At 39.4% G+C, this 21,962-nt stretch overlaps 1 protein-coding gene across 3 annotated transcripts in view; it reads right to left on the reverse strand.

The window, feature by feature from the left end:
- CTNND2 (catenin delta 2) overlaps window positions 1–21,962 on the reverse strand; it is a 795,027-nt gene that overhangs the window by 511,799 nt on the left and 261,266 nt on the right. Inside the window, exon 1 of one of the 3 annotated variants that reach the window (XM_036310693.1) lies at window positions 14,702–14,821. The exons of the other annotated variants lie outside the window; for them this stretch is intronic. The gene's annotated coding sequence lies outside the window, so the exon portion shown is untranslated. Of the gene's footprint in view, window positions 1–14,701; window positions 14,822–21,962 lie in introns of those variants that run through there. 3 annotated transcript variants of the gene reach the window in all.

Below are 21,962 nucleotides of genomic sequence, written 5' to 3' on the forward strand. Positions count from 1 at the left end.
GACAAATTAGGGATGTTGGAAGGGGGTGGGAAGAAGGAATAAATTAGGCACCTGCAGAAGGATGCATCTGAGATGTACAATGGAAGCTCGCTCTCTGACCATGTGAAAGGGTGGAGGAAAAGCATTACAGACAGGAGAAAAAGCATGAGTGAAGGCACTGAATTAGGCAAATGCAGAATGTGTGCATGTGTTGTTTCACATAGTAATTAGAGTTCAGTTTGATTGGAGTGTAGAGCCCGATTAAATATTCGACAAAGTAGATTGAAAGTTCTGACTTAAAAGGTAACTATTCAACAGTGAACTGATATCCTCAGTCATTGAATGTGATGCACCATCTCATCTATTTCTGTACTCCAAGTAAGAAAACCTTTGAAAATTTACTGAAGTCATTTGTTTTATTGACAAGAAAATAGTTAATAAAGCTTAACTGGTTCCTTTTCTATTGATTTTTAGAGAGAGAGGAATGGAGAGGGAGAGAGAGAGAAACATGGATGTGAGAGAAAAACATCAATCACCTGTCCCCTATACACCATCTACTGGGGATCAAGCTTGTAACCCAGGCATGTGCCCTGACTGGGAATCAAACCAGCAACCTTTGGGTGCATAGGATGACACCCAACCAACTGAGTCACACTGGCCAGGGTCTTTACTGTTGTTGTTTTTTTTGACATGTGAAGGTCAACAGTGTTAACATGGACTACATTACAAGGATATAATGTAGGGTATTTGTTCGCCTATCTCTAACTGTCCTTGTCAACTGTAGCGCTTTTCATAATTAGGTGGACAGAGTAAAGTCCCCTGGCACTGTGGTCACAGATAGCTATCAGCCCCTACAGCCCAGGAAACAGTCTCATTTCTCTTCTGCTTCATTTATATTGTTGACATTTCTTTCCTGTGATTTTCTTCGTGTGTGTATCTTTCAGAGCCCCCCTTCCTCGTTGCCTCCAGAGTGATTTTTAATTGCTACTGTCACATCTACTCTTCAGGGAACCTATGGGGCTGACATCAAGTAAGAGGGAGTTGTTATTATCACTGCACCCTAATATGAGAATATAATGCTTTTCTTACTTATATAATAACAGCTGTATGGTTCATCTATTTTATCTTCAAATGACCCAGTGGAACATAAAGTCTAAGAAATATAATCCATTTGTGGGAAGAGGAGGAAACTGGCAATTAGAGGGGTTAAGTGAATAATTCAAGATTACTCAGCTGGTGGTACAGTAGAGACAATATCACAGTGACAGCCATCCCAGTGACCTTTCTTGTTCTTGATAAGATATATGAATGTGCACACTCATGTCAACTCCTTTGTTTTGTCTGTGAAATATATTTCCCCATTTCTTACGTAGTAACATATTAAAAACATTATTATATCCACTTGTGTAAACCAAAATGGGATGACAGGATTTTATTCTACTTTTCATTTCTTATAACATTACACATTCAATTAAAAAATCCCTCTTCAAGACTGGACAAAAATCGTGCACCTATGGAAGAGGACAGTGGGTGGGGAGTGAGGGCGGAGGGTGGGGCGGGAGCTGGGAGGAGGGGAGTTATGGGGGGGAAAAAAAGAGGAACAAATGTAATAATCTGAACAATAAAGATTTAATTAAAAAAAAAAAAAAAATCCCTCTTCACTAGAGTAGCTTCGTGGAACATTTCAGCATGATCAGTTCTCAGATCAACTTCAAAAGACTGAATTTAAACCTATCTTCAAGATGTGAAGGTTTTAGTTTTCTTTCTCTTTAATTTTATTTTTCCCTTTTTGAAGTTTCTCTGCTGGGAATGAATTACATACAGCCTAACAAGGCATATATCCATATTTGCATCCTGATAAACACACAAGAACTTGCTGAAATGTAGCATTGATGAATATGCCGCTGTTGAATGAGTTTCTGTATGTCGAAGCAAAATGAACTGTGACCAATAAATCGCTTCTATCGTCACCATCCTTCTACATCTCCCCAATACGTAGAAGTGTCTTAATGGATGTGCATTATCAAAGTTTGCAGGCTTATTTTCACTCATAAAGAATAGTGTACCAGATGTTCCTGGTACACTGAATTTGTCACACTGTAGACAAGCTAACATCATTATGTGAGACCATAGGGGAAAAAATAAAAGACTCACATTTAATCCAGATTAACTACCAGGAGACCCATCAAGGCAGTTGGGCTAGCTCATGATACAGCAGCTTCTAGCAAATTAGCAGCCCATAACAACTTAGTTATAATGAGCTCCAAGATCTTACACCATAAGCTCGACTCCATTAAAGTGAATTCTAGTACATGAATTCATGTGCAGAGTATAACCTTAACATCTGTCTGTGCTCAGCCAATATTTTGTTTATGCCTTCTTAGGAACAGCCAAAGGAGGGACAGTCATTTCCATCAGCTAGAGTTTCACCTGCTAGAGAAGGCAGAGCCCCCTGGCTGCAGAGCTGGGCAGCAGGCTGCGTGGGGTTCCAGCAGCTGTTTTGTACATACTAGGCCAGTTTTCCGCAAAACAATTTCCCCTTGCTATTCAAGTGGGAAAATCAATAATCTATCCAGAAATTAAGTAGTCAACAAGACATGCATATCTAATAAATACTGTAGAACTTGTATTTAGTTAAGCCAAATGACTTAAATTGTATCGTACTAAATAAATTCAGCATGGAGAACCTTTCTCTTTTGATAAACTTAAGCCATTTCCCCCCCATCCCTCCCAAAAAAGCAATGTCCTCCTTCTCTTCTTGTGGTGGATACCCATGGGGATTGTGAAATAATATCACTATTTAGTAATAGTTATTATTTCTATTTTACATATCAGGAAACAATGGAATAAATTGCCCATGGATAACTGGTTGCTAAGTTAGAGGAACAGACATTCGGTATGTAATTTAAGGTATTCTCATGGAATTTTAGGTTTACGATGAATAAATATCTATGTGAATAATTTAACTTCCCCATTCTTGTTCTACCTTAAACAATGGGTATACATGAATCATTTGGGCAGTGCTTTCAAAATTGAAACCCCTCCTCTTATCTCCAGAAATCTTAGCATGCAAGAAAGTGGGTGCTGCTAGTACCATGGTGGGGTTTTTAGATTTTTACACACCCAAACTGCATCTCGTTCTCATCAATCTATATATACACGTATAATTGACTTCAGAGAGAGGAAGGGAAAGAGGGATAAAAACATCAATGATGAGAGCGAACCATTGATTGGCTGCCTCCTGCAAGCCCCACACTGGGGATCAAGCCAGCAACCTGGGCATGTGCCCTGACCTGGAATTGAACCATGACCTGGTTCATAGATTGACAGTCAACCACTGAGCCATGCTGGCTGGGCAACCACATGTTCTTTTCTGTAAGTTCAACAGGAACCGTTCAGAGGTCTCAGCATTGCTTTTAGGAGTCTCCTCATTCTGGCCACACTTCTGCATTTTCTCTCATTTGTTGAATCTTAGTTCAAAATACCCAACATTTCATACACTATTCCAAACTCAATCTGAAAAGTGTCAAGTACTTAAGCATGACTTGTAGCATTGAAACTGCATGTTGCATTGAAACATCAATGTAACCTAGGATTGGATTAGCTTTCTTAAACTTGCCTAACAGTTACCTTATATGAAACTTGAATTCAAGTAAACCTCTAGCACCTTCTTCCCAAATTGCTGCCAAACCATACATCCACACATGATATACATCTGCAATTTATACCTTTGAGCATATAGACAAGGCTGGACATATACACCAGATTTTAACTTTTTGTTTGAAATCTCATGTTTTTTTCAGAATTTTAGGTTTTTCTTGGAACCTAAATCTTTATCACACACATGTAATTTTCTTAGTTTTGGGTAGTCAGAAAATTCTATAAGACTGCTTTAAAGACATGAGCCAAATTCTTTGGTTATAGTTTTTTTAAAAAAATATGTTTTTATTTATCTGAGAGAGAGAGAGAGAGAGAGAGAGAGAGAGAGAGAGAGAGAGAGAGAGAAAGGGAGAGAGAGAGAGAAAGACACATCCATGTGAGAAAGAAATATCACTTGGCTCTACCTCCTGTATATCCCTTATTGGGGATTGAGCCTGAAACCTGGGCATGTGCCCTGATAGAGAGTTAAACCAGTAACCTTTTGGTGCATGGGACAATGCTCAACCAACTGAGCCAGGGCTAATTATAGTTTTAAATAGAAAGTACCTACCTCAATGCTTTTCCACCACAGACTCATTTTCATGTTTATAATAATCTTAAACAGTGGATCCAAAGAGATATATAAACACATGCCTAATACATGTCATCAGCATGCAAAGATCAGCTTAAGCCTTGGTTTGTCTTCTAGTAACTACATTTGTCTTACTGGCCTCCTTTCTGGGCCAATCAGAATAGAATGGTTGGTACTTATTATGCATTCATTTTACAAATGATGAACAGTCATTCACCATGATGTGATCATCTTTATCAGTGACCCCTAAATCAAGACAGAGTGTCTCACAAGGACAGATAACCGAGCTTAACAAATGTACCCATTTCTTATATCACAGGTTTTGAATTTGAATTTGTTAACTTCCCTATACTGTGCTTAGCTGTGCAGCTCAATGAGGGCAGCAGTCATCTCCGAAGTGGGGTACATGAGATGATCCACCGGGGTAAGGAAAGTAAAGTTTCACTTATGTTTACACTTTACACTTACTGTTCTCACTATTAAAATGAGGTTTTTATTATATAGAGTGTCCCCATAAAACGTATATACACTTTAACAGCTGACAGCTCAATTTTGACAATGAAATATATTTTAAAAAACACTGCCTTTATAATTATTCAAAGTGTGTATATATATTTTGGGGGGATACCCTGTATTTTCTAAAATATAAATTTTTTGGTACAGTGGTATATTTATATCAATGTAAAAATAAATGAGCAGTAATGGATATTCTTACTCAAAAGACTTTTCCTGATTGAGGAGTGACATTAACAAAGGCTGAAGACCCCTAAGTGAGAACCCACACAGGCTGGGCCAGGGATCCAGGTGAGATCCCGCCTTAGCCATCCTGCTCTGTTCCAAAGCTAAACAGTGTGCCCCTACCTCGCACTGGGATGCCCTACAGAAGAAATAATAAAATCCTATTCACTTCATTTGGAAGGGATCACAGTGGTGAAGCCTTTAATTTTGCAGGTCCAGAAACTGAGGTGCAGAGGGATTAAGTGACTAGGCTGAGCCGCTTCAAAGCTCTTCGGGGACCTCTGAGGGGAAATACAGCAAAATGAAGTAGAGTTAATACCAGAGCTGGACCTGAATGCACTCCACTGTTCTTCCTCCAAATATATTACCCCAATAAGGAAACAAACAAACAAGGAAACAAAATTCCCAAAAGCCAAAAACAACGATAAAGAAAGAAAAGGAAGGAATTAGAAGGCAAGAGTCACCCAACTGCATCTTTTGGAACTGCCCTTACATTGTCCAATTTTCTGCTGACAGCCTGAAGCACAGGGGGCTAATACCAACGGTGAACTTTCTGAACATGGACTACATTCCGCAGGGCAGCACCTTCATCTTCTAATGTTAAGCCCCTTTATAATTCTGCCTTCAAAAGTAGTGAACATCCACATTGTTCTAAGGTGAACAGCATGTTACCAAAAAATAAAGGTCTACTGGTACAATACAGGAACTTCCACCCATAATCTTGATCCAGTAAAATGTCCTTCTATAGATGAAAGGGGAAGTTACCATATACTTTATAAATGCTATCACTTTGCACTTGAACCACAATGTTAAGAATATCACAGTTCTTATGGAGAGAAAGTCATGCACAAAGCATGTCCACATTTTCTTTAAGTCCTACAATTGGACTGTACTGGGAGCATAAAAAACCAAGCCTGTGACCTGCAGGCCCCTATTTTTTCCCACTACACCACAGCTAAGGGGCCTATTTCAAACCTGGATAAATACTATAAAAATTTTGTCTCCAATAAAAACTCACACGTTCTTGAAGTTTTCCCCCAATATCAATGTTTTTTACAAAAAAGGGTGATAAGAAAGTTGTATAGCTTACAGACATTGACTGATAAATTCGATGCATGTGGCCTCCATGTCACCATAACACACTCGATCCCTAGATTGTTGTTGTTTGGAGGAATAATAGTCATAATAGTCATCGATTTATCCTCTGCACTGATAGCGCCACGAAGGCAGTGGGTTTAGATCTCTTTATTTCTGTCTTTAGAACAGCGACTGGGTACAAGTTCAGTAAATTGTAATGCAGTAATAACTCTGTTATGCCATCTAACTAAAAACATCTTTATGAGATGATTTGGAAATATTAGCATCCATAGGCTTATTGGATAGGATGAAAATGATACACAAAGCTGCTCAATAAAACAAGCAACACAATGGCTGCAAATGAAAGCAGTGAGGAGAGAATGAAGAAGTGGCCTGAGGAATGGGGAGGACATGGTAAGATCAGGCCATCACCCACGTCTACCATTCACCTTCTTAGCACTAAAAGGCCCATCCTTGTATCCAGGCCAACTGTACCTTCCCTTAGATCACATATTTCCCTCTCTCTTTGTATTATGAGTGCATGCACACATACAGCATGGAAGAAAGTAGGCCTAGAATAATACAAGATTGAGATCAATTACATGCCAATGATGACCCCTTTAATCTCTTATCACCTTGAACCTGACACCTGCATGAGTCTCCAACATGGCAGACAGGACTGCTCTAATCTATCCAGCCGCCAATTCTCTACAGAGATTTCTCAGATCACCCTTGAACTTGTCCCTCTCCTCCTCCCTCACAGCCAGTTTCTGAATCTATAAAATCAGATAGCTGGTTTCCAAATGCTCATGGGTCTAGCAATCCTCCAGGGAACCCATTAAAAATGCAGATATCTAACTCCAGCCTTGGAGACAGTGAGAAGGAAGCTGCATTTCTAACAGCTGCTCAAGTAAGTCTAATATGGATATTCAGTTGCACCCCATTACCAATCCCTGAGCTCCAGACCCTGTAGGATTCCAAACAGTAACACACTGACTAGTGGGTCAAACAGTTTGGGAGAACAGCCTGGAGTATCTGGCTAGAGGTAAAGAGTAAAGAAAAACTGAGGGAGAGATGGGTGTGGGGCTGGGGGAGGCAGGATGGGGATGGGGTGATGTAAAAGGGATATCTGTAAACGGGAAAAAAAATCTAAGTAAGTTTTCCAAAAACGAAGTGACGTGCTTAAATTCATCAGTGCTTATGGTTAGAAGGCGGAAGGTGAGTGAGCTTCAGAGTTAAGCACACGTGGGTCCTAACTCTTGCACTAATTTCTGGGATCTTAGACATACTGCCTAACAAAATAATTACTCAGCTTAATGTTTCTCAGCTATTGTACAGAGATACTATCTAACACGTAGGGACTTTGTGAGATGTTGTAAGCAAATAATCAGGATGTCACTGGATCTGCCCAGTAAGTATATCAGTTATTATTTCAGAGCAATAACAAATATAACGTCAGATTTATGTTTTTAAATGAAAAATGCGAAGTTCCTATTTAATTCCATATACCCTACATGAAAAGTATATGCCATGTGGCCAATATGTGTGAACTGAACTGACCAAATATATGCTGGTATGTGCCAGGGTCTACGAAATAGTGTCAGGTCAGCTACCTGTGCTGAAAACGAACCAGGAACAACTCGTGGGCCTGCGATTACTCAGCACAGCCCCACAGCTGAGTCAGAGGTTCCCGCTATAAGGCTTTTTCATCTTCACTCCTGTGTTTATAGTTCCTAATTTCTGGCAGAAGTGCTCCATGAGTAACGTGCACGCAGATGATCCCCAACCTCGGCACCTACATTTCATTACCTTTACCATCACAATGCTGAGTATAGGATCCCTCACATAAACTCTATGAATGCTAATGCAAATGATCAGAAATTGGTTCAGAAGGGCATGAGGGCTCGAAATGAGCGAAAGCAGTTGAAATTCGTGAAGAAGGACCTGTGATTGATGTGGAGGCTACGCAATATATGACTGAATTCAGAGTTCCTGCTGGGAGCTGGTCCATGCTCGCTGTTTCAAGGGACCTGGCATATATGGCATACGGTTCTTAATATGTTTGCTCACCTTCTTGGCACTATGTGTTTTAACCAAGGTCTCTGAGAAAGGTTGTTTCCCCAGGTAGGGATTTTCCCCTGAAGTTAGGGAGGGAATAAAACCTCTTAACTAGTGCCAGGTGGGTAATTAATCACTTTAACTACGAACAATCATGCTTAAGCTACATAATCTTTACTCCCTGGAATGGAGATAAGAAACGCCCTAACCTTTGTAATAGAGATTGATAGGATTGAATCAACTGGTATAAATACAGATGTAATAAGACAGTAAGACACAGAACTTAGAATACAGAACTTAGAACACAGAACTAAGAAGACAGAACCAAGGAAGACAGAACCTACACACAGAACTTAGAAGACAGAACCCACACAGAACCTACAGACAGAAGAACTTTGCTGGAGAGAACATGGCAAAAGATCCTGGACTGAACCTGACTACAGAAATTGACAAAAGAACCTGACTAGAACCTGGTGACTGAACCTGGCTGGAGAACCTGGACAGAACCTGGCTGGAGAACCTAGTGAAGGAACTTGGCTACAGAACCTGGCTGGAGAACCTAGCGAGGGAACATGGCTACAGAACCTGGCTGGAGATCCGAAGCAGAACTTCGCTGGAGATCCAGACCAGAACTTGGCTGGAGATCCTGGCTAGAGATCCTGGATAGGCTGCTGATCAACTGAACACTGTCTTCGTGTCATTCCTTCCTCGCCGACTCCGTCCACACCTTTGGGGACCCCTGGACCCGCTGGGGTTGGACCCCAGCATCTGGCGCCCGAACAGGGACCCCTAGGTAAGCGCCCCGCAGTCGGGACGGATAGGACTCCACCATAGGAAGAGGGTGGATAGTCTTCGCCGACTCCGTCCACACCTTTTGGAACCCCTGGAAAAGGATTCCCCTAGGTAAGCCCCCTCCATTGAGAACCCCCACACTCGGGACGGATAGGACTCCACCAGGGTGCTACAGACCCCCCTATAGAAGATAAGTAGGGTAAGAAGGTGGATAGTACAGAACTTAGATTGAGAAGATGTGCCATACTGAGTCCAAAGAAAGAAGACTCTGTATTGATCCTTAGATTGAGAAGATGTGCCATACTGAGTCCAAAGAAAGAAGACTCTGTATTGATCTTTTAACATATATGCTTGCTAGCAGAGGAATTAAGGTTACTCCCAGTCAGACAGAACGTTTTATACAAGAAGTATGTCCATGCTTTTCTGAGGAAGGAACGGTAAATGTAAAGGCATGGGAGAAGGTAGGCCTTAACCCCACTGCAGCCTTTCCACCCCAGGAAAGTGCAGGATTGGCAAGCTCTCCCTGGGGTGATAGATCAGGACTCAGGTAATAGCAGAAAGCGCCAATCCTACTCTTAAAATGGATATAAGAGAGCATTTCGGGGTTTTCTTTTTAATGCCTGCTTTTAAAAAATAAAAAAGGGGGAATTTGCTGGGAGCTGGTCCATGCTCGCTGTTTCAAGGGACCTGGCATATATGGCATACGGTTCTTAATATGTTTGCTCACCTTCTTGGCACTATGTGTTTTAACCAAGGTCTCTGAGAAAGGTTGTTTCCCCAGGTAGGGATTTTCCCCTGAAGTTAGGGAGGGAATAAAACCTCTTAACTAGTGCCAGGTGGGTAATTAATCACTTTAACTATGAACAATCATGCTTAAGCTACATAATCTTTACTCCCTGGAATGGAGATAAGAAACGCCCTAACCTTTGTAATAGAGATTGATAGGATTGAATCAACTGGTATAAATACAGATGTAATAAGACAGTAAGACACAGAACTTAGAATACAGAACTTAGAACACAGAACTAAGAAGACAGAACCAAGGAAGACAGAACCTACACACAGAACTTAGAAGACAGAACCCACACAGAACCTACAGACAGAAGAACTTTGCTGGAGAGAACATGGCAAAAGATCCTGGACTGAACCTGACTACAGAAATTGACAAAAGAACCTGACTAGAACCTGGTGACTGAACCTGGCTGGAGAACCTGGACAGAACCTGGCTGGAGAACCTAGTGAAGGAACTTGGCTACAGAACCTGGCTGGAGAACCTAGCGAGGGAACATGGCTACAGAACCTGGCTGGAGATCCGAAGCAGAACTTCGCTGGAGATCCAGACCAGAACTTGGCTGGAGATCCTGGCTAGAGATCCTGGATAGGCTGCTGATCAACTGAACACTGTCTTCGTGTCATTCCTTCCTCGCCGACTCCGTCCACACCTTTGGGGACCCCTGGACCCGCTGGGGTTGGACCCCAGCAAGTTCCTCTCTGAGAGTGTGTGCTTAAATGTTACACTGTAAGTGAAATGGCAGTTGAGGCTTATGGGATGCAGAAAGGCTATAAAATCTCTTTGCTTCATACTGAATAGACAGTTCACCAGCAGCGAACATTAGCTTTTCTTCTTTAAAAACAATCTAGTGCCATTGGAAGCTGTAGACTAACTCCATACTTTGGTTTTTAGAAGAAGTGGCCCTCATGGCTTTGAAAAATGTTCACACACTGGAGGTCATTATATAATTAGGTACATTAAAGTGTTTATTCCTAGAGCTGGCAGAGTTTATTTTTAAAACTACATGCACTGAGTTTAATTAAATTTGTCAAATGTAGGATGAATTTAATGAGACAGAGGCCAGTGATCTGATCCACAAATTTTGAGGTAAGCCAGCATTAGATATGGCCAAAATCTACAAAATACCACAGTGGACATGATTAATATTTATTGGTGATTTTTAGGATCCTAAGAATGTATGTTGTGTGTTTTTTTTCTGTAGAAATTTGACAGAACTGCTTACTGAATATGACCACATAAATAATATAGGCTATTGCATAATTTTTTCACATCAATGTATATTAAAAAATTACAAAAATACATAATTTATTATTTTAGAGATTGAATACACTGTTATAGTAACAGGCACACCTCTTTTGGTGGAGGCAATAGACAGCTCCAGGGGCTGAGTAGTACACTGGTCAAGTTTCTACAGCTAGAGAGTGATAAGAGACCATCAGTGGTCGCAGATCTTGCCATAGACAGGGACATTCTGAACTCCTATTCTGCTATTTGTATTTGACCAAAAGAATCAGCCAAAAACCCCTGCCCTCCTGGAGTTCACCTTCTAGTGGAGAAAACAGATGTTAAACCAAGTGGGCCAATGATTAGAGAGAGACCCATTGGAGGGAAAGGCAATGGAGGAAAATAAAGCAGGAAAAGAAGATGGGGGAGGCAATTTAAGTTGGATTACCAAGAATGAACTCACTGACAAGGTGACATGTGAGCCGAGATCAGAAAGAAATGAGGGAGTGAGGCATGTGCTTATCTGGGCTGGGCTTTGGGGAGGTGAGGTGGTGTGTGTGTGTGTGGGGGGGGGGGTTTGTGTGTGTGGTTTTTTTTATTAGATTTATTGGGGTGACTGGTTAATAGGGAGGTAGTGTTTGTTTGTTTTTTGTTTTAATATATATTTTATTGATTTTTTACAGAGAGGAAGGGAGAGGGATAGAGTTAGAAACATCGATGAGAGAGAAACATCGATCAGCTGCCTCCTGCACACTCCCTACTGGGGACATGCCTGCAACCAAGGTACATGCCCTTGACTGGAATCGAACCTGGGACCCTTCAGTCCGCAGGCCGACGCTCTGTCCACTGAGCCAAACCTGCCAGGGCGGAAGGTAAGGTTTTAAGCATAGGTAAATGGCAAATGCATAGGCCATGTGCTGGGATTATGACCTAGAAGCAAGGAGTTTTGTATGCTGGAGCAGAGAAAAGAGGGAAGGAAAACTTAGGAAATGTGGAATAGACAGGGCTGCAGATCACAATGGGGCTTGTATGTCCTTTGCATTTACTCTGCATAAAGTAGTAACATGATAGGATTTACATTTTCATAGGATTTCTCTGGCTGCCACCGGGAAATAATCTTCATAGTCATCCATTACCAGTTATTTCACGCAAGTCACTTAACCTCGCTTTATCTCAGTGAAGCTGGGAAGAGCATATTAGCGTATTTTAATGCACTGTATAGAGCATTTTTCATGCTCTCCTTGGCCATGCCTCCATTATAGCAATTATCTTACTGCACTACAGTCACTAGTTCTCACATCTGCATCCCTACCTGATTTTTTAGTTCTTGGACCCTAGGGAATACCTCTTTCTATTTTTGTACACAGCACCTCATGCAATGTTTATTTTAGCACACAGGAGGGAAGAAACAAAAGTTGCTGAATATAAGGTATTGCAAACATAAGAATCATAAAACCATAAAACAGAACTCTAAATCAGAATTTCCAAGTTGGTAAGCTACTTGTGAAAATACAAACACAAATCTGTGTAGGTAAATCATGCCAACTAGAACATTTGGTTAGACTTTCTAGCTATAATCCCACAACCTGACAATGTAATTAACCGAGTTGGACCCAATCTGTGATTGTCTGGGTAAATATATTTTTTAAACAATTGAAACTATTGTTCTTAATGTGTGCATAAAACTTAATAACCCAGAAAGGATTTTGCAAAGAGGCATTTAGAAATCCTGAGAATGCATATTTCTTTGATGTCAAATTTTGTTTGTCTTTCTGCTATGTGTTAGACTACAACCGGACGAATCTTTGGATGCACCCACATGATATACATATCTGAATTTAAAACACACACAAAACTTGCAAATAGTTTAAATTTCCTTCCCATATAAAATTTTTCTCTCTGGCATTGTGGGGGTAATGGGCTATCTAGCTAGTTAATCCTTTATTTAAAAAAACACACAACTCTTTATTTGGATAACATGCATTATAATGAAGACTTAATGTCTCCTGAACCCATTACATTGATGTTACACAAAGTATGAATGCCTAGACCAGTGACGGCGAACCTATGACACGCATGTCGAACTCATTTTTTTGGTTTATTTTTCTTTGTTAAATGGCATTTAAATATATAAAATAAATATCAAAAATATAAGTCTTTGTTTTACTATGGTTGCAAATATCAAAAAATTTCTATATGTGACACGGCACCAGAGTTTAAGTTAGGGTTTTTCAAAATGCTGACACGCCGAGCTCAAAAGGTTTGCCATCACTGGCCTAGACCCTATATTCCTAAAGTACAGCTTCACAATCATTTACCTTTACATTTTGGCAGTATTATTAATAGTAACAGTTAATGCATAAAAAACACTCTCAACATTAAAGTTTTCTTAACTCAGTATTTTCAATCTATATCATTAAGGTTTACTTTCATTCACTAAAAATGAAAAGGTCTCTGAGCCTTAATAGGATTAACATAAACTTGTAACTTCTAATTAATTTGAATGAAATATTTACTAAGAGGTACCCCTAGAAAATAAGTGAGACTCCCTTGTTAGTATCTTCAAAATAAATCTTATCCACGTTAGAGGATTAAAATTCTAAAACATGTGCTATGTTTTTGATAAAAATAAATAATTTCTTTGTGTCAACATGGTCATTATTTGTACTTAGTACATGAGCTACGAAGTCATTAAAATTTCAAATAATTTTAATCAAGTAGAAATTTTATCTTGATTGACATCACTTGAAAATTATTCTCTGTCATTTGTCATTCATTTGGAAACACTCAAAAGATAAAAACTTCAAGACTTTCCAGGCATTCCGTATTACCTACAATTCTCCAATGTATACCTGTTTTACAAATACATTAACACTAGAATATACAACTCCCATAGATTTTCATCTTTATAATCATCAGCTGTCTGAAATTCTGAAGTCAATTTTTTTAAAAAATCTATGGAGCATTATAAATATTGTTAACTCTAAAGGTGATACAATTGGTGTCTACGAAGTCCTAAATTTGGGTCAATGATTCTCTCAATGAGTTATCTGAATAAAAGCAATCTAGAAAAATTTGTATGGTAAAGCTTTCCCATAATTATTAGATGTGTGCATCTCATTTATATCTTTTAGAATTATTAAAACATGTAATTATTGTATTATATTTCCAATGTAAAGCTGATCATTGAGAACCAACTATTCTCTATGAGAAAGGGAAGCCAATGCAACAAGTTAGCTGTCCAATACTGAATTTTCGCAGTGGCTTTACACAGTAACATTGATCAGGGAATTTTTATGCCTTTATTCTCAATGAATAATGTCTTTCTGGATGAGGTTACTAGTGAATTGTATACCCAATGAGAAAAAGGCCCACAGTTTCCAAATCAACTTTTAATTACTTACTACTTAAATATAAATGGCTCTTTACATGGGCAATCATAACTTTCACAAAATCTAAAGGCTATATCTATGACAACCTAAGTCTTACTAGAACAATTATTAAGCAGTTATAACCGTTAGCTGATAGAAAATGGCACATCGATCCTTGCAATTGCTTTCCTTTAATTCAGTTACTTGCCATTTACAATTTCAACATCAATGCACTGAATAAACTGACAACCGTGAGGCCAGAAATCAATCCCACCCATGTTTTCTACCCAGAACACTCAACCTGCAGTTTTAAAACTTTAGCCAAAAACATCACAAAAGCAACATCAATAATGAAAGAATTGAAAAAAGAAAAGAAAAGAAAAGAAACAAAAAGAAAAGAAAGAAAGATATGTTTAGTTTTCACTTTTTCTCTTTTACCTTTGGAAACAAATGATCCTTAAACACTTCAAAACTGTAGTTAGGCAAACAAGTCGCCTAGTCACACAGATGAGGGGCGACTTTCTCCCCGCAGCCCAGGCAGCAGTGCAGGCGGTTCCAGGCTTCTCCCACCTGCTCCTCCCTCCCCGCTTCCAAAGGACCCCAGAAGAGCTCAAAAATCACGAAAGGACGGGAAGAACAGCCTTGAAAAATTCGGGATGCCAAATTATCATAGTTTAATTTCTGCTTTCTCTTGCAAGCAGTTTAAGAAAAAGCAAAGCAAGACGCATCAGAGATACCACAAGCCTAGTGGTTGCCTTCTTAAAAAGAGAAAAGCATTGAGTTCAGCCAGGCACAAAGGTCTCCATGGCAACAGTGAATTTAGACCCCCATTGGCATTATTTATGCAACATTTCATCACAAAAGGACCCTCCCACTACCCTGCCTAGCAAATTCTAGTTTTCTAATCTTCCATTCCTTTGCCCTGAATTGGTACATCTGAATCCTTAGCGCTCTGTATCTCAACAGTGAAAAAAATAAAAATAACAAAAAGAAAATTAAAAAAAAAAAATGAAATCCCACAGAATTATAAAATTTTCTCAAACTGAATCTGGACTTCTTTTTTCCTTGGTGAACTCAAAGGCAAGAGACAGATTCAAATTTGTTTGAAGTTCATATTCAAAACCTATTTAGTTTTTGACTCAAAGACAGGCAGCGTGACAAACACCAGTTTCCTGAAATTATTTCAATTTATAAAATGACATTGTAATTCAAAAAAGGCATAAAATGTGGCAAACTATGAACAACCCAAAAGACTCACAGAAAAGAGAAATTGTCTAGATGCTGACTTTGAAGCTAAACTTTATGCGCTGATAGCCACCCCAGCTATTATAGTACCTTGAATAAATTCTGAGTCTTTTACCTGATTATCTCTTTTAACCATGACTTCTAAAAAACATAAATTGAGCAAAGTATTTTAGACACTTTTTATTGAACCATGTACCAAGTGCTCCCCAGATCCACATTTTATAATTAGATGACCTGGAGCAAGTTATTTAAAACAGAGATAACCCCCCAAAGTAATTAGGCTATCATAGCTATTAATATGATGATATATTATTGAATAAATGTTTTCTTCATCATATTTGATGATGTTGAAAAGAAAAATTACTAGTTCTCATTTGAAAAGGATCCTACTTAGCGTTAACTCAATTAAGAACAAGGAGACTTTTAAAATTAGGTTTGATTATATTTAAAACAATACAAGCTTTTATTAAACCTTCAGACAGTACATATCTCCCCACACCAGTCCCACTCTCTTTTAATACAGTTGCATGACTAAACTTAAATCACGTACTTTGATCTAGGTCCTAATTGAGTCTGTCATTTCTAAGACAATTAGGTAAGAAAGGCTCATGGGTGCCTGTATTTCCTGTCCATGCATATTTGATAAGATTTTCTGTTGCCTGCAAGATAAGAAAATATCCCTGCTTCACAACCCCAGACACTTTATTCAACTAAAATGTTGCCTCCAAAAATACAGCCCACACTCATTTTCCATGAGGACAATCCTGGAGTTGGAGAACTCATGGCCCTACTTAAACGATTATACAATATCTACGAATAAATCATTCACATGTCTCTGACACTGAACATTGAAAAAGAGTATTAAAAAGCCAGGCTCATATTACTCTTTTAGGAGAATTACTCTCCCAGGTGAGAGCAGCCACCACACATACATTAGATCCATTCTCTCTTCTATATCTACTGCCTTCTTTTTAGTTGTTTTTGTCTTTTTCCCCCTCTCTTCTATTTTACTTCATCTTAGCAGTCCTTGTATTTCCGCATTATCTCTTCTTCTTGATGCTTCTGATATGATTTTATTTCAGCAATGGTTTTATCTGTTCCCACTTCCCCATGAGCATGGCCAGCTCATTGTTATTCCTTTGATGTATTCTTTGTCTCTATTTGATTCAATGCATTTTCTTTTTTTAAAATGTCTTTAGGCTATGAAAACAAAGTATGTGACTCACTACCTAGAACAGCTTCTTTGTTACTTGGGGGGTGTTTTATTTTTCTGTAGTTATACGTTCTCTGCCTTTTGAGTGGGGATGTACAATGGTAAAAGAAATTTGGTGTTTGCCAAACTCTTTTAAAACTATTTATATACATGCTCTGTCTCAGCAATTCTGCTCCTAGACATACACTCAGGAGAAATGTGGACATAAGTATACCCGAAGACATCTTCTGTGATGCTCATACCAGCAATATGCATATCAACCCCAACTGAACACTACAGAAATGCCCAGAGATGACAAAGGATAGTAGTATAATACATGTACAAAATGAAATCCTATTCTGTTAAGAAAATAAATTAATAACCAAATGCACTATTATAGCTGTCTTTACACACATAATCTTGAGTAAGCTGTATACTTGATATATGCCTTTTTCCTTATGTGTGTTATACTTAAAAAACAAACTCTAAATTATTTACAATCCTAGATTTTTAGAAATTATAACAGACATGCATGAAAATAGGAACATTAATTACCTATTAATGTTTGTGATTAAAAAATAAATATGTACCATTTTAAATTCAGAGGTGTTGAGCAATATCCTTACCATTTTTGTTTTAAAAGAAAATAAAGAATTTTTAATTCTTACAAAATAAAAGTAGAACTGGAGGATGAAAAAATCACTATTTGCTGTGGCATCATCAATTCTAAAATAATTCACTATGTTGTGGTCCTTTTGAACAACTAATCCTATTGCTGAGAAAAAGTTTTAAAAAGAAATAAAAAATGCATTTTAATGTACTGGCCACTTTTATCTACTAGCAGTGACAGTAAGGTAGAAGAATAAGTAGCACTAATATAGGAAAGCACTGCCGAGGCCGGTTTGGCTCAGTGGATGGAGCGCCGGCCTGTGGACTGAGGGGTCCCGGGTTTGATTCCGGTCAGGGGCATGTGCCTTGGTTGCAGGCACATCCCCAGTGGGAGATGTGCGGGAGGCAGCTGGTCGATGTTTCTCTCTCATCGATGTTTCTGGCTCTCTATCTCTCTCTCTTCCTCTCTGTGAAAAATCAATAAAATATATTTTTTAAAAAAAATATAGGAAAGCACTAACATCTATATAATAAAAGCCTAAGCAACCATTATGGCAGAACAACCAGACGACCAGTTGCTATGATATACACTGACCACCAGGAGGCAGACGCTCAATGCAGGAGCTACCCCCTAGTGGTCAGTGCGCTCTCGCAGGGGGAACGCCTCTCAGCCAGAAGCCGGGCTCACAGCTGGCAAGCGCAGCGGCGGTGGCGGGAGCCTCTCCTACCTCCGTGGCAGCACCAAGAGATAAGGAGCAGCGATCAGGCGGATGGTAAGGAAGGAGGGATCACGGATTGCGAGAGGGATGTCGCCCTTCCAGCTTTGGCCTGATCCCCTGAGGTGTCCCGGACTGCAAGAGGGCGCAGGCCTGGCTGAGGGGACCCCCACCCCCCAGTGCATGAATTTCATGCACCGGGCCTCTAGCTATAAATAAGTGACCAACTTTAGAACGGTTTCCAAATAAGTTTAATGTAAAGAGTTTGGTTTGCTATTTTAATAAAACATTATCTTTACAAACTATTTTTTAAAGGCTTGACTCTCCAAAAATTTTGGCTTTTCGTTTTCTGAGAAATAGCATTCCAGTGTAAAAACTCTCTAATTCTATTTATTATCCCTCCAGACTCTAAGGTATAAAATTACAAATGATTGACAGTCAAATTACTGAGCCTGCCTTCCAAGGGGCACAGTGGAACTCCAGTGCAAAGGTTCTTTTGCAATTAAATAGCTGCAAGGAGTAATATTTTTAGGGCCAGCTCAGCTTTTCATTTGTAGTCCGCAGTTATCTCTGCTGTCCATGGTGAGAATGGATTGCAGGCCGTGGGAGAGGAAAGAAGAGGAGAAAAGCTAGAGGAAGGAAGTCAAACAAACAATGCTGGACATTTGCCTGGGGGCCTTGGTAGTGACAGCTTCTCCCATAAGACCAAAAGCCCTGTGCTGCCTGCTGCTGCTAAACATGACCTAGTGTCAAATCCACTCAGAAATAGGACATTTGGTACTTAGAGGGGGGAAACACATGACATCATACATTAGCACTCACTCCTGAATAAGTATAAGTTTGAGCCCTGTAATTAGGAGTATAGGCTATACTAAATCCCATTAATAAAATATATTTTAGTTTTCATTTGCCCTATCTGGGCATAAACTTTTTATATGGGAGTTTTACACCAGACAAGTTGCTCACTTTCATTCACTCTATGCCTTAAAGTAAAGCTCATGCAAGGACAGATTAAGAAGACCAGAGGATTTCAGGGCAGTGCTCTAACCTGGCATGAAATTAATTTCACTGTACTCAAAGCACCCTTGGTTTCTCAAATAGGATATGTAGTTGACCATGCGGCAACAGTTCAGCAAACTCCTTGGCTTTCTGACCATATAAGCGAGCAATCATATGAATGTGTATCTTTGGCATAAACAAAGATTGAAGGCAGGAATCCCCAGTTACCAATTACATGATAGCAACTATTACAAGAGAATGAATATAGGGCACGATTTGTAAAATGCATTAATCAGAGGCTGAAACACATATGCTCTATGGAGTACCCCTAAAATGCCACAAGGCACCAGTTTTACTATGAATATATGCACTTTCCAAATAATATTATTGATAGCAAATGCAGATTTTTAAAGTTCTCTCTCTCTCTCTCTCTCAAATGCCTTGGCAGAATGCAAAATTTTAACTTACAAAGGAGGGTTTCCTTATGGCAGAACTCAGATGGAAAGTGTCTATCATATTTTACCCTTTTCCATATTTCAATCCCATATTGAAGACACTGTCTTATAAGACATAACTCATTTTATCTGACTACTAAGAATATTGCATCTTAATCTCAGAGTATTAAGAGAAGCGTTTGTTTCATTTTTTTGCATAATTAGCTCATGTCTTTATTTGATATTCTTTAACATTTATGTAAAGTGGTGATCATGAATAATACTCTGTCAAAACAGAGTGGGCCCTGTTTCTTTGGCAGGACTTAAGTATTATGTCATTGCCCTGGGCTGAGACAGCTAAGGAATACCAATAAGAAAGTGCACATGAGTAAGCATTTTAAGTCCTTCCCACAATGTGTTTGGCTAAACCACTGGCCAAAGAGAATACTTTAAAAATATTCTTTTAAAAAAAAATTAAGGTTCAAAGAAATCACAGGGGTGCATTTGATACAAACATGAGTATATTCTTAAAAATGTGAGACATTTCAATATGTCCAATCGTAACTACATAAATATGTTGGTATAATGATTCCCTGTAGGATAAGTTCTTCTTGGGTAGTATCACAATTCTTACATTTCCTCTGGAACACTGTCCTCTTATTTTCAATATCTAACTTGTGTCTCAGGAAGTTATAAAGGAGGGTGGCTGCTGTACTCTGTCATGGAAGAGGGGTTACAGAAGGACAGGTTCCATAGGCTGGCATTACTGTAACTCTACGCTCTACCGCTCTCCTCATGCTTTTTGTTTGTCAACATTTTTTTTTCAACTGAAAGCAGTATTGAAATATTTGGTCAGCAAACTTTTATGAATCCTAGTGTATTTGTCCCATTTCTTCTTGAATGCCTCAGGACAATCTCTGAGTTGGTTCTTTGTCCTACGTTGGGGTTGGATGTGTGTGGTGCAGCATAGGGAGCAAGCCTTCACAAGTCCAAACTGATCTTTATATATAAAAAGCTAATATGCTAAGTTTCTCTCCACCCATCCGACCGGTCACTATGATGCACACTGACCACCAGGGGGCAGACGCTCAACACAGGAGCTGCCGAGCTGCAGTGATTTGGCAGTGGCAGTTCTTGGGTGATGCACCCTGAAACCATAGAGGAGGGAGCCCAATTCCTTGTGGGGCCACGCAATTCTACCTTCAGCTGTGGGTTATATTGTTGCTGGGACACTGTCAGCCCTGAATCTGGTTTACTGCACACTTGCATTTGCGTTGCACACCCTGTATGACAGCAACTTTGCAGAGTGCCCTCTAGCACTCCGGGACCCCTTGGGGGATGGCAGTCAGTTTCGACCCAATCCCCACAGGCCAGGCCGAGAGACCCCACCTACCGGAGGGACCCTGCTCACTCCGCAGATGCCCTTCAAGCCACCCCAGGAGTGGCCAGCCAGGGAGGGACCACGGGAGGTTGGCTACAGGGCATGTCTGGCCCATTTTGCCCAGTCCTGCCCCACCGGCCATTTTCTAATTAATTTCCTTTCAATGTGCACGAATTCGTGCACCAGGACACTAGTCTTTAATAAAAGAGCCGTGCTTGTACGTTCTGTAACACTACATATGAAACAGATGTGAGTCACAACAGACTCAGTGCCTTATCATTTGTTAAAATAATTCATTCTTTTTAGAGAATTTTGAAGAATTTTGTACAAGACATTTGGAAAACATCTCTATTTCTATACATTTCCCAAATACGGAATCCAGAAGATTGAGGCCTTGGCTCTATGACACAACTGAAGCTAGTTCTAGAATTGATATTGCATATTTGAAACTAGTGTTTGTTTGGAAACCTATAGGCCAGTGATGGCGAACCTATGACTCGCGTGTCAGAGGTGACATGCGAACTCATTTTTTTGGTTGATTTTTCTTTGTTAAATGGCATTTAAATATATAAAATAAATATCAAAAATATAAATCTTTGTTTTACTATGGTTGCAAATATCAAAAATTTCTATATGTGACATGGCACCAGAGTTAAGTTAGGGTTTTTCAAAATGCTGACATGCCGAGCTCAAAAGGTTCACCATCACTGCTATAGGCTGTGTTTACACCTCTTAAAATCTCCTAAATAAAAATAAAAATGAAGTAAAAAAATGTCCTATATAAGGAGGCTGTTCTCCATAACTGCCCACCTGGAATGAAATATTTCCTTGGCATTTTCACAACTTCTCATGTTATTTGATGGACTGGAGGAAAATTTAACACTGGGCTCTGTAGATTTATGCTATGTTACCTATTTCTTGTTCTAAGTTCATAATTTGGCCTCTGCCAATGATGTGATTTTCCTCACTTCACAGTTGAGCATTCAGGACTGGGGAATATAAAAAATAATGACAATAAGAAGAGCTGGCATGATATTATGTAGGTAACTCACCATTGGATAACAAGACCTTGCTTACCACATCCCTGAACTGTCTTTGTCCACATCCTCATGTAATAAGGAAT

Source organism: Myotis myotis, unplaced genomic scaffold, assembly GCF_014108235.1.
Source record: "Myotis myotis isolate mMyoMyo1 unplaced genomic scaffold, mMyoMyo1.p scaffold_m19_p_5, whole genome shotgun sequence".
In the NCBI taxonomy this organism is placed as follows: Eukaryota; Metazoa; Chordata; class Mammalia; order Chiroptera; family Vespertilionidae; genus Myotis; species Myotis myotis.